The following is an 11,795-nucleotide window of genomic DNA, read 5'->3' on the forward strand; positions in this document are numbered from 1 at the left end:
ATATATATAAACTCCTGAAATTCTGTCCTGACTTTGGGTTTGGTGAAACACCTCGGGAATTTTATTTGCCCCCAGTCACATGAACTGAACTGATGGAATAAAACTTTCAGCAGTCACATCTTATTGACCACATTCAAATAAAATCTAAAAATGAAAGTGATCAGATGACAGCTCTGGAGGACAGACCCTCCCTCTGACTGTGGAACGCCTCTGAAGCTCTCGGTCTGTTGGAGCTCAGCGCACCGCGGAGCGCGCAGCTCCGGACGCACCTGAGCGGTCCGAGCCTAGCCGTGCGACCATCAGCGAGCCGGGAACACCTGCTCTCCACAAAACACTCTCACACACACATACACACGCACACAACACTCACTCCTCCGCAACATCTGCCACGTCTCAGATGGAGAGACTGACGGGCAGTCCGGCGGAGGAGCAGCCGCGTTTCTCCCTCTGTTGACGGAGCCTTCTCCAGCTTTGCCGCGCCGTTTCAGACCGGGACTTGGAGGAGAACAGAAACTCCACGCGGGGGGTGAGAGCTCAGCGGGGGGACTCCTTGCTGCCATGTCCCGCACCATCTGCGTGGACAACTTGAAGGCATGCTGCGTGCTGCGGGGCGCGACGGGGCGGGCGAGCTGAAGCAGATGGACACAAGCCCGGCGGCGCACCTGGTGAGTCTGGAAACTGATGTTTAAAACCAAAAAGAAGAACCGTTTAAAGATATTGTGTTTAAAAGGGGGAACAGGTGTCTCACTAGTTTGAAGGAAACAAAATTACTGTAAAAAGTGAAACATAAGGATTCCAACCTCCTGCAGCTCATTAAAATGTCATAAACTTCCCCTCTGTATGTCAGACCTCCTTATATTACAGGGGACCACTAAAGTCTGATTAGGGTTCCAGTTATTGCTGTCACATCGTCCTCTTCTTATTTTATTAATTCAAGATTCTGAGAAATGTCTCTAAGGTTCACAGGACTCAGATTCTGCAATAATCACAATTTGAAAAACTTTCCTTTCTCTTTGTGCATATTTATGTTGCAGATCTTTTCCCTCTTGTTTGCTCTCAAAAGCACCCTTAATAGTAATTACAACTGAGTTCTTGGCTTTAAGCTTTGTGTCTGACATTCTTCTTTCAAAAATCCTTGTTCAGGTTGTATGGGGACCGGTTGAGTCCTTTCCAGGGATGATGGGGTTCAAGTCAGGCTTAAAGTGCCTGTGGCATTAAATTTAAGTGATAATATTTGAGTGCAAATTTGGAAAGATAGCATTAATGATGAATTGCAAACAAAAATCTACGACACTGAAATGAACAGTTGTTGAGATATTTGCATGAGCAGAAACAGGAAGTGATGTCAAAGGGCGATGCCTGAATGAGAATGGCTAACAACAGACTGCAAAGAATCAGATGTTTCTGTAGATAATTTTGAGTCAATGTCAGATAGATAAAGAAGAGCCATATTTATAAAGACCAGGAAGTTGCCCTTTTCTTTTAAGAGTTCCCCTTTGACATCACTTCCTGTTTCGCTTTGACTGCACCAAATTTAGCAAAAAATACGTATGTTTTGTGACAAACTAGGTAAAAATCATATGAATGATGCAAATTTCTAAAATATTAGGATATTCTTTTAATTTTTTGTAATTGAAGAAAAAGCATGTCACAGGCACTTTAAGCTAAGACAGTCTATTTTCTGTGGGCTTTAGGTCGACGTTCTGCTGGAAGTTGAAACTTCGACCTAGTCTGAGTGTTACAGTTTGCGGCGAAAAACCCATGAAGCAGCCAAACAAACAAGATTCATTTACAACAACAACAAAGAAAATGCTGACGGGGTGGCAAAACGTATAGGAGCACAGAGAGGCAAACCAAAACGGTGTAAGATGCACAAAAAGACATCAAATATAAAGGAAAAAGTAATGGGCTGACAAGGAACCACCTGGGGAGAAACAAGAAACATAGCCCTGAAAAGAGATCTAAATCCAACACTCCTGATCTCTGTGAAACAGGGTTTCATTGAGGTCTTCATTCATCCTTCAACCCTGATCAGTCTAGTTCCTGAATAACTCCTCCGCAGCATGATGCTGCCACCACCATGCTTCTGGACGGTATTAGGCAGGTGATGAGTGGTGCCTTGTTTCCTCCAATCGTAACATTTGGAACTGATTTCATATATTGGCTAAAAAAATGTATTATATGTGGCATTTAGCTGAAAATGATTAATAGGTGAAATCAGCTAAATCAGTTAAGCTGTTTTTTTTAAATTATACATGTCTGACTAACTTTGCTGTTTGTTCTGGACAAACTGACAGAGAGCATCGTGGATTCTCAGCTGATTTGTTTCCACCATTAGCTGGAGGAGTGTTTGCTGGAGCCGACATTGTTGCCTCGATCCTCTGGCTTTTGTTGTACTCTGGTTTATGTCTGTGTTTCAGGTGAGGTTTGTAGTGTTAAGATTAGCTTCTTCAGGCCGTCTTCTTCTCTATTTGTTATGAAATGGGCTCACATACATGTGCTTGATAGTGAGAGTACGTCACACAAAAATATGTCATCATCACGCGGCATTAATCATAAATGGTAAACGGACTGTACTTATATAACGCTTTTCTATCCATCCAGGATACTCAAAGCGCTTCACACTACAATCTGTGTCCTCATTTACCCATTCACACAGCACTCTATTAGGTCTCTACAAAGCTAACATGTACGATCATCCATGGAGACTAATCAGTGCCAATCACATTCATACACTGATGGGACACACATCAGAGGCACTAGGGTTGAAGTACAGTATCTTGCTCAAGGACACAACAACTGAGAGAGCTGGACGGGAGATCGAACCAGCGACCTTCCGGTTCCAGGACGACTCCCCTAACCACTCTGCCACAGCCGCCCCACCTCATAAAGTGGCAGATATTAATTGGTGACAGTTCTCCAGATGATAAATAGCGCACAATACATTTTTTTTTGCACAAGCCTTCAGTCTTGCTTTTATCAGATCAATGAGACTCACGTTCAGCCAGTCTACTATAAAACCCAGATTGGTGGAGACCAGGGGCCTCATGTATCAACGGTGCATACGCACAAAAACCTTGCGTATGCCATTTTCCAAGCAAAACTCCGGATGTATCAAAACTGAACTGAACGTGGAAATGTGTGCAGCCCCACGCCAACTCCAGGGCTGGTGTCACAGGTTTCTGTGGTTCTGGTTTCATTGGAGACACATAGAGGTGATTCTGAGAAACTGTTCATGATGTGAAAATGATTATTGTCCAAACCACACACATGATTAACAATTATTACATCCACATGGACGCAGTTAGATAAAAGACGTGCAAAGTTGTGCCAAAAATATATTTAACAGGAACAGATTCAGCTTTACTGGAAGACATAATAAATAGTGTAACACGCAGAGCGTTTATTTATAAACAGATAGAATTTTCTGATCCATGACGAGTGGCTCATCAACTGTTTTGAGGAAAAATCATTTTTCAGTTTGGCACTGCGGCGCTCTGGGAGTGTGACACAGTGAGGATCCAGTGCGCATGCATGTGCAGCAGCAGCGATTGAACTGGGGTTCCACAGGAGCTTTCCAAAGGGAGCTGGCAGACCGATCGGTACTGTGCCAGTCCAGTCCACCCAAAGCCGAATCATGACCAATGGAACGGTCTCATCCATCTGAATCTAACGCTCCAACATTATGTGATGTCATGAAAACTCTCCAGTACTGAGGCGCAGTGATGAAATAAACAAAGATCTACGTTCTACCAAACATTTAAGTTCCTCTGTTCCTCTCTAATTATGGTAATAAACTCCTGTGTAACATTAATATTTCCAGGCTCAGAATGAATAGATGCGCCGGCTGCACACACACACACACACACACACGCACGCACGCACGCGCGCACGCACGCACGCACGCACGCACGCACGCACGCACGCACACACACACACAGTCACTCGCTCTTTGCGTGACAAATATATTTTACTCTTATTTTTACTCAGGATTTTTTTCTCACTCACATTATATTTAATTCATTATTTTCCTGAATCTAGAAATCATTTCTGATCGCGCAGGGATCAAACAAACATGTCCTTCACACATGCAGGAAGTAATTTGCATCTGTTTAACATATGTTAATGAAGGCGTGTGTCTTATCTGCATTCAGTTCCACGTTTGTGATGTAAAAAAGAAATGTGCGTGGATCCAGGCGTACGCACAGTTTGATGCATCTGGATTTTTTTGTGTGTGCGCCATTTTCTGGATTTGACCATATGCCACGTTTCAGTAAGAAATCCACGCAAGTCTTCGTACATGAGGCCCCTGGTCTGATTGTTCTTCTGAATCTCATCTCTGCCGTTTAGAGTGACCATCAGGTTCTTGGTCTCCTCTGTCAGTAAGGCTGCTCGGTGTAGCTGGATGACCAGTCTGATGTAAGATAGTCAGATAGTCTTTTTGAACATATCCTGCCAGTAAAACAAAGACCATAAGGATCATCATAACTAGAAGACCGTTCCACATAGAGGGTAACATGACCTCACTGTGGACTGAAGTGAACTTTGTTCATTCGGGATTTATAGGAGATGCTCAGCTCTGTGGAAAGAAATATTTATAATGAGTTTTGTGTTGGTAAGCAGAAGACTGCTGTTCCTCTGTCTTCTTTGTGCTTTGCTGTCATCTTTAAGTTTTGCTTCTTAAAACCCCCGCGAACAGCAGTTTTCCACAAACACCACACTCTCCTCTTTCAGGCGAACCATCAAGCAGATCCTTCCTCCATTTCTTCTGCCCGTTATCTCCTCCTGTCTGTCTCTGTCCCTTTGAATCATTTTCACCCAGTAGAGTGCAGGTTTAATTTTCAATTAGAGATTGTCACGGTACTCTCAAAACTTCTGAAGAGCACAGATGGTTTGAAACTGTGAGTTTTAAATGGAGAAGTCTGCAGAAAAGTGAGGGGAGTGGACTTCCTCTGGAAACAAACTTGTGACGCCCTGCTGTGCTCCACAGGGCTGTTAGATTAAAAATGTCAATTCAGTTTGTTTTAAGAAGTTGGTTGTGTCAAAACCCAACGAAGCTCATTACACAAAACATGAACAGAAACTTTTCCTTATGGGTAACTGCAGTAAACAGTCAGTGACAGTGAGCTACACTCACACACATTGGTTTTTCTATCCTTGTAGGGACTTTGCATTGACTTCCATTTATTTCTACAGCCTAACCCTGACCCCTTACCCTAAACCAGAGGTGCCCAAAGTGGGGCCCGCGGAGAAGTTGTCCTGGTTCCTAGATTGTAATCTCCTGTCTTATGTAGATATACTATATTTACACTTAGTCTTTTCAACCATTGGTCCAACTWTAGGTACAAGGATCTGTAGTCAGATAGTCCTAACTCATGGTGGTACTTTATCCTTGAAATATRTTAAGATTAAACTTAAAATGCAAGTAACTTCAAGAGACATTTAWATTAGATTTAAGTCCATACCTAGATTTCCACACCTTATAAGACCACATATACCGGGTACTCAAATTTTAAATGATGAAAAGTCCCATGAGCCTTTGTTGCCGAGCAAACGTTGAATTTTCTCCATGTCCATGGGCTGAAAAAAACAAACAAAAAATGAGGGCAACCGCACTGGCTGCTAGCTTAATCATAAAAAATACAACTTTACTTGAAGTATTTGCATTCCGTGTATTATATTATTGCATTTGGCCCACCACCCTCAGATTGATTTTAATTTTGGTCCTTTCAGGTAAAATAATTTTTAATCTTGGCCCTCTCAGGCAAAATGTTTGGGCACCCCTGCCCTAAACCTAACCTTTGATCCACCAATGGCATTTCTCCCCATGGAGACTAGGCTTAGGTCCCCATAAGTACCAGCTGGTTCCCTCAAACAGGTGTGTATGTCAAAAATTATCCACACATAATAGGGAATACTGCTGCTATTTTTCTCATTTGGTGAATACGGTTAATTAACCAGTTTTGCATGCACTATTAAATTTGCATGTTTTTATACATGCACACCTTTAGTAGTTCAGGTCGTCAGTGTATGTTGGAGATGCCTCTCAGTTAACATCCCACTAAATTTTAAATATATGTATTTCAAACTGAATGAGTAGGAGTCGTTTTTTGTGTTTGCTAAGGTCAATTATCTGTGGCAGCCATCTTGAATTAAGTTAATTCCAAAAGTTCATGAGTTGTAGAAGTACATCCAGATATTACTGTCTGTAAGTTAAAAATACAGCTTCTAAACGTCAAAGTGTGTTAAAACTCATTGAGCATTATTAGAGACAAATACACGATAACAGCACAACATTATGAAATTGAACCCTGACTTAATTAAACAACATAAAGCTGCGGGAAAACTATATACTGACAAAATTTGAGTCAGTTTTCAAAACATCTAAAACTTGCCTGCGTGAATTTGTAGAATTTATACAACCTGAGTTGTTCTTGAAAGATGATTTTTTTGAAGTTTTAATCTTGCTTCACACAGAGAGCATCAAATAAATAAATAAATTAATAAATAAATACTCTTAAAGTTACAATTCAACTCCTGAATATATTGGAATTCCCAGTCTGAATGGTCAAACTCTACCTGATTGTCAGATTTGTTCACAGAATAATCTGTCGCCTTAAATGAGTTGTTTTTCTGCACAAAGTGAGGTCAGCTTATAAAGAAAAGAAGTCTCTGTAGCTGTCAGAAAAGAAATTGCACATCCTCCTCGCTGCATCATGTTGTGTTTCTCTGCCTCACCCTGAAGACGTTGTCCTAAACGGTCTGCTTATCATCTGTTTTTGTCCTGGAAACATTTTGACACGTCCACTCTGGAAGTGTCCACACATCAAACTGATATCCCACCTCCCTGCTGATTTATCACCCGCCACCGAAGGCAAGGGTTCTGTTTTTGACTGTGTGTGTCACCAAAACATCTCATGAACCAGATAAAAGATTTTAACTTTAATCGATGTTGGATGGAAGTTAAAGTAAAAGTTAAACAAGTCAAGATGGCTTCTATGATTTTTGCCATTAACCACTTTGAGTCAAGCTCTGTTTTTTAGCAAAATAGTTCACAAACCAATAGATACTTCTAAGTTAAAAATACAAAGATAAAAGAGTACCAAAATGCTAGCTAGACGATAAAGGTAGCACAGGAAGATAAAATAATAGCAAATCATAGATTTGAAAAAGAACACCATATTGGAAAGAAATAGAGATTATTATGTATTTATATGATGATTTTTGATTTTTTGCAAATCAAGTTTAATATTTTGGAAACATGTAAAAATTACTATTAACCAAAAGTCCAAGCTGTAATTTCCTGAATGAGCCGAACATTTTGGCATCTGAACGCCTAAAAAACCCACAAAATGTGCCGAAGTTGTTACTGTTGCGAATGCTGAATCAGCATTTCAGTCCAGTGTTGAAGAAATCACCTCATTTAGCACATTTATAATTGATATAAGAATCAGCAGGATGTCCAGCTTTTCATTTTCCATTTATAAACACTGGCTATTGAATCAATAATGAGGCTCTGTGGGGAGATAAAAAAAAACTCTTCCTGAATAAAACCAGCAGCCAATGTGACTCATAATCTGATCCATCATCTTCCAACCCAGCCAGACAGTGCAAATGGGAATATTTATTGAAAATTACCTTATTGTTATTAGAGTTCAAGAGAGATATTTTGCGTCATTTCACATAATGAAATATATTTTTTCTCTCAGTGGAACAGGCCAGTATAAAGAAAAAAACTATTCTGAGAAAATCAGCTGAGTTCAGTGACGTTTAAAAACTAATTTACTTAAGGCGATCTGTGTCCTGGGCTTTTCACACAGGTGGATGTGGGAAGGCAAACATGTTGGTGCTGATTGCTGATTTATGTAAAGAGTCATGGAAATTCTGTTTGCGTGAGCAGATGGTTTTCATGACTTGAAATAATCACACTGTTTCAGGTATCGTTTCTGATTAGGACATTTTTTATATCTAATATCACCTCACACGGATCCTAATCTACCGTTTTTAGATTTTCTCGGACCTGAGTGGACGACCTATAGACTGTAAACTCACAGTCAGGATGAGAGATATGCAAAGTAGGCTTCGTCAAACAAAAGCCACCTTCAGGCTTCAAATCACATGTAATATGCAAACATTTGTGAGGTGTGGTTTATTAACAGGAAAATCACTGCTGTATGAGTGCACTAAGACATTAAGTCCTTTTTATTCTGCAGAGGAGAATGCCTTCATCTTATAAAAATAAAAAATTGTTGTATTATAGTTTGTTGTTATCATACAGACAATTTATCATTTTAATTTAGTGTAGCTTGTTCATATTTAGTTATTCATACAATAGTTTCATTGATTTACTGTTAATTCCCATATTTATATTAAATAGATGTTTAAATTTGTTTGAAGTGGGGTTGTGTTAAGTGCCTCTGAGCAGTTAGAGTTTTCCCTGCAGCAGACAGCAGTCAGGGTGAAGAAGCAGGAAGTAAACTGACAGAGGAGTGAAGCTATAGCAGCTCTTTAGCTCAAATCATATAAACAAATCACCAAATACCTATAGATTAGCGGTCACCATGTGATTTTTAACAATCGTTCACTGAAGACCTGGTTCTTTACTTTTACATGTTTTCTCTGAAGCAAATCATTGAGATAACACACAGCTACTGATTAATTAGTGGTGTAATTTTTGTGCAACACAGATGTTCTTTTGTTGAGAAAATGTAAAATATTCATCAGATGCTAAAGTGAAGTGGTGCAAATGCACAATGTTAAGTTTAGATGTTTTTACCATCCTCTCAGCTCGTTAATTGTTGATTGTTGTAATGAAAGCTAGTTTAGTGTCATACCAGAACATGAAGTTTGTTTTTCTCCAACATTTCCAGAAACAAGGAACAACCAAAGGTCCCTACATACTCCATCCGAAGCTGCAAAATGGGTTCTTATTGTCAGAGTTGTGTTATAAAAATTGCGTCATTTTGTCCGCAGAGCAGCTACTCCCGCCCATTTTTAATGCAATTTTGGGCTGAGCTTTTTCTGACAGGTAATTGTTCTGAGATGTGTGGGACCAGTCAGACATTGGTGGGCATGTCACACAGATGAGAGTAACTTTACATGAATTGTTTGCAGTAACTGTAACATATGTTTACATGCAGTTTAACTAGACAACAACAGTAGCAAAATAACAACAAGCTAACATTAGCTTACTGTTCTCTGTCGTCCTGTCCTCTTGTCTTAAACATCATACTGCTGGATGGTTCAGTTCAACATTCTGCACATTTACTTCAAGTTTGGTTAGTCCATTATTGTTTTGTTGCAAATAAAACAAAACAAAAAAAGAAGATTGTGTATGATCCCGCCTACATCAAGGTGGCTGCCTGCTCAATCCAAACACAACCAGGGCTTGAGTGTGTGTACTGGATGCTGATTGGCTGTTACATCATCACTACTGTGTCTGTTCTCTGAAGTTTCAGTTTCTGGCTGATGCTGCCAGATCACCACTAAAATTGTATCATTTGTTGTCTGTGAAGACCCCAACATGCCATAAAAAATTCATGAATATCTGACCTGTTCATAACTTTTTAAGTAATCTTGTGCACAGATGGACAAGACAGGCTAACAAGCCAACACTTTCAAAAACAAAACCTCCTTTACTGGATTCTTCACGATCTGTTTGACCTGTAAAATCCCAATCTCTACATTTTTATTTCTTTTTCAGGTGACTGTTTTGATTTATTGAAAGAAGCGATGAACTAAGAAAATGGTTTTCGCAGTCTATGTGTTTTACACATAAAATCCTGTCATCTTTCAGATGTACAGAGCTAATGAGTCACTCTGTTTTGCTGATATCTAGCTAAATGTTTTATTTCAGTGTTGACGGCATGCTTGGTAAAAACAGAAATACTCGCCTGGTGAATTGAACATTTTGTCAAAAGAGCAGAAACTTGTGAGAATGATTGTCAGCTCATAGTGAAAACAAAATCATTAATATTCTAACCTGTTTGAAACAGTTTAAAGGGGACATATCATTCAAAATCCCCTTTTTAGACCTTAAATACATTTTGTTGTGTACTTGGAGTCTGTAGGAGTGTAGAAAAGTTAAATTTATCTTCTCCCTGCTGTGTACATATCCATATATGTGACCCATCACATTGAAACAAGGATTAAGTCACAAAGTGGTCTGTGGAGAAATAGGCAAATACAGTGTAGTGTTTCAATTAAAATAAATAAATGCCTTAGCAATTTATCATTTGAATGAACTGTCTGAAATATAATCATGAAACAAACATTTAAAGCACTCTTTTGAGCAGTAGCAACAAAACAACTGATTTTGAGAAAAAAACGCCTTAAATTTTGAGTTTTTCCCTGTGAACTAGAAATGTTTTTGTTTTTTTCCAGCTGGGAAATCTTAATATACAAATACAGAATATTTGAGGTTTCCTCTTTATAATGACATCAAAACGTCCTCATTAAAATTACATAAAATTCGGATTCAGACCAAATATTGTATCATAATGTCCGTATATCCGTTTTCTACCGCTTATCCGGGGTCGGGTCGCGGGGCCAGCAGCCTAAGCAGAGAGACCCAGACTTCCCTCTCCCCAGCCAATTGGGCCAGCACATCCAGGGGAATCCCAAGGCCTTCCAGCTGAGAAACATAGTCCCTCCAGCGTGTCCTGGGTCTTCCCCTGGGCCTTCTCCCAGTGGGACATGCCCAGAACACTTCACCAGGAAGGTGTCCAGGAGGCATCCTAACCAGATGAACCACCTCAACTGGCTCCTCTCAACGTGGAGGAGCAGCGGCTCTACTCTGAGTCCCTCCTGGATGACTGAGGTTCTCACCCTATCTCTAAGGGAGAGCCCAGACATCTTGCGGAGGAAACTCATTTTGGCCACTTGTATCCATGATCTCGTTCTTTCGGTCATTACCCTAAGTTCATGACCATAGATAAGGGTAGGAACGTAGACTGACTGGTAAACCTAGAGCTTCGCCTTCTGACTCAGCTCTCGCTTCATCACGACAGGCCGGTACAGCACCCGCATCACTACAGATGCAGCACCAATCCGCCTGTCGATCTCCCGCTCCATTCTTCCCTCATTCGTGAACAAGACCCCGAAATACTTAAACTCCTCCACTTGGGGCAGGACCTCCTCCCTGACCCAGAGGCGGCACGCTACCATTTTCTGGCTCAAGATCATGGTCCATGGTCTCGGATTTGGAGGCACTGATCCTCATCCCGGCCGCTTCCCACTCGATTGCGAACCGCTCCTGTGAGAGCTGGAGATCATGATCTGATGAAGCCAATAGGACCACATCATCCGCAAAAAGCAGAGATGTGATCCTAACCAGAATCACCTTGAAGCCGTATGGAAGTCTTTTTCCATGGCCTTTCCAAACTCCACCCATGCCCGAGTTTTTGCCTCAGCGACCACCCGAGCCACAATCCGCTTGGACTGCCGATACCTATTGGCTGCTTCAGGAGTCCCACAGGCCAAAGATACCTGATAGGACTCCTTCTTCAGCCTAACAGCATCCTTCACCGCCGGTGTCCACCAGCAGGTTCAAGGGTTGCCGCCACGACAGGCACCAACAACCTTACGGCCACAGCTCTGGTAAGCCGCCTCGACAATGGAGGCAGGGAACATGGTCCACTCAGACTCAATGGGCCTCATGCAAGAACATGTTCGTATTCTTATCCTAAATTTCTCTTACTTTTGTTCGTACAAAGGGTTCGTACTAACATGTCACGTCAGATTCAACAAACACTTCTATCTTCTGGAAACGTGTGTAAATGAGCTGCGTAATTTAC

At 40.9% G+C, this 11,795-nt stretch overlaps 1 protein-coding gene across 1 annotated transcript in view; it reads left to right on the plus strand.

The window, feature by feature from the left end:
- The first annotated feature begins 193 nt into the window (after positions 1 to 193).
- The window catches only part of kcng2 (potassium voltage-gated channel, subfamily G, member 2), a 98,932-nt gene continuing 87,330 nt past the window's right edge, over positions 194 to 11,795 (plus strand). The window contains exon 1 of the mRNA XM_014020861.1: positions 194 to 665. The gene's annotated coding sequence lies outside the window, so the exon portion shown is untranslated. The remainder of the gene's footprint in view (positions 666 to 11,795) is intronic.

Source organism: Austrofundulus limnaeus, unplaced genomic scaffold (assembly GCF_001266775.1).
Source record: "Austrofundulus limnaeus strain Quisiro unplaced genomic scaffold, Austrofundulus_limnaeus-1.0 Scaffold270, whole genome shotgun sequence".
Lineage (NCBI taxonomy): Eukaryota > Metazoa > Chordata > Actinopteri > Cyprinodontiformes > Rivulidae > Austrofundulus > Austrofundulus limnaeus.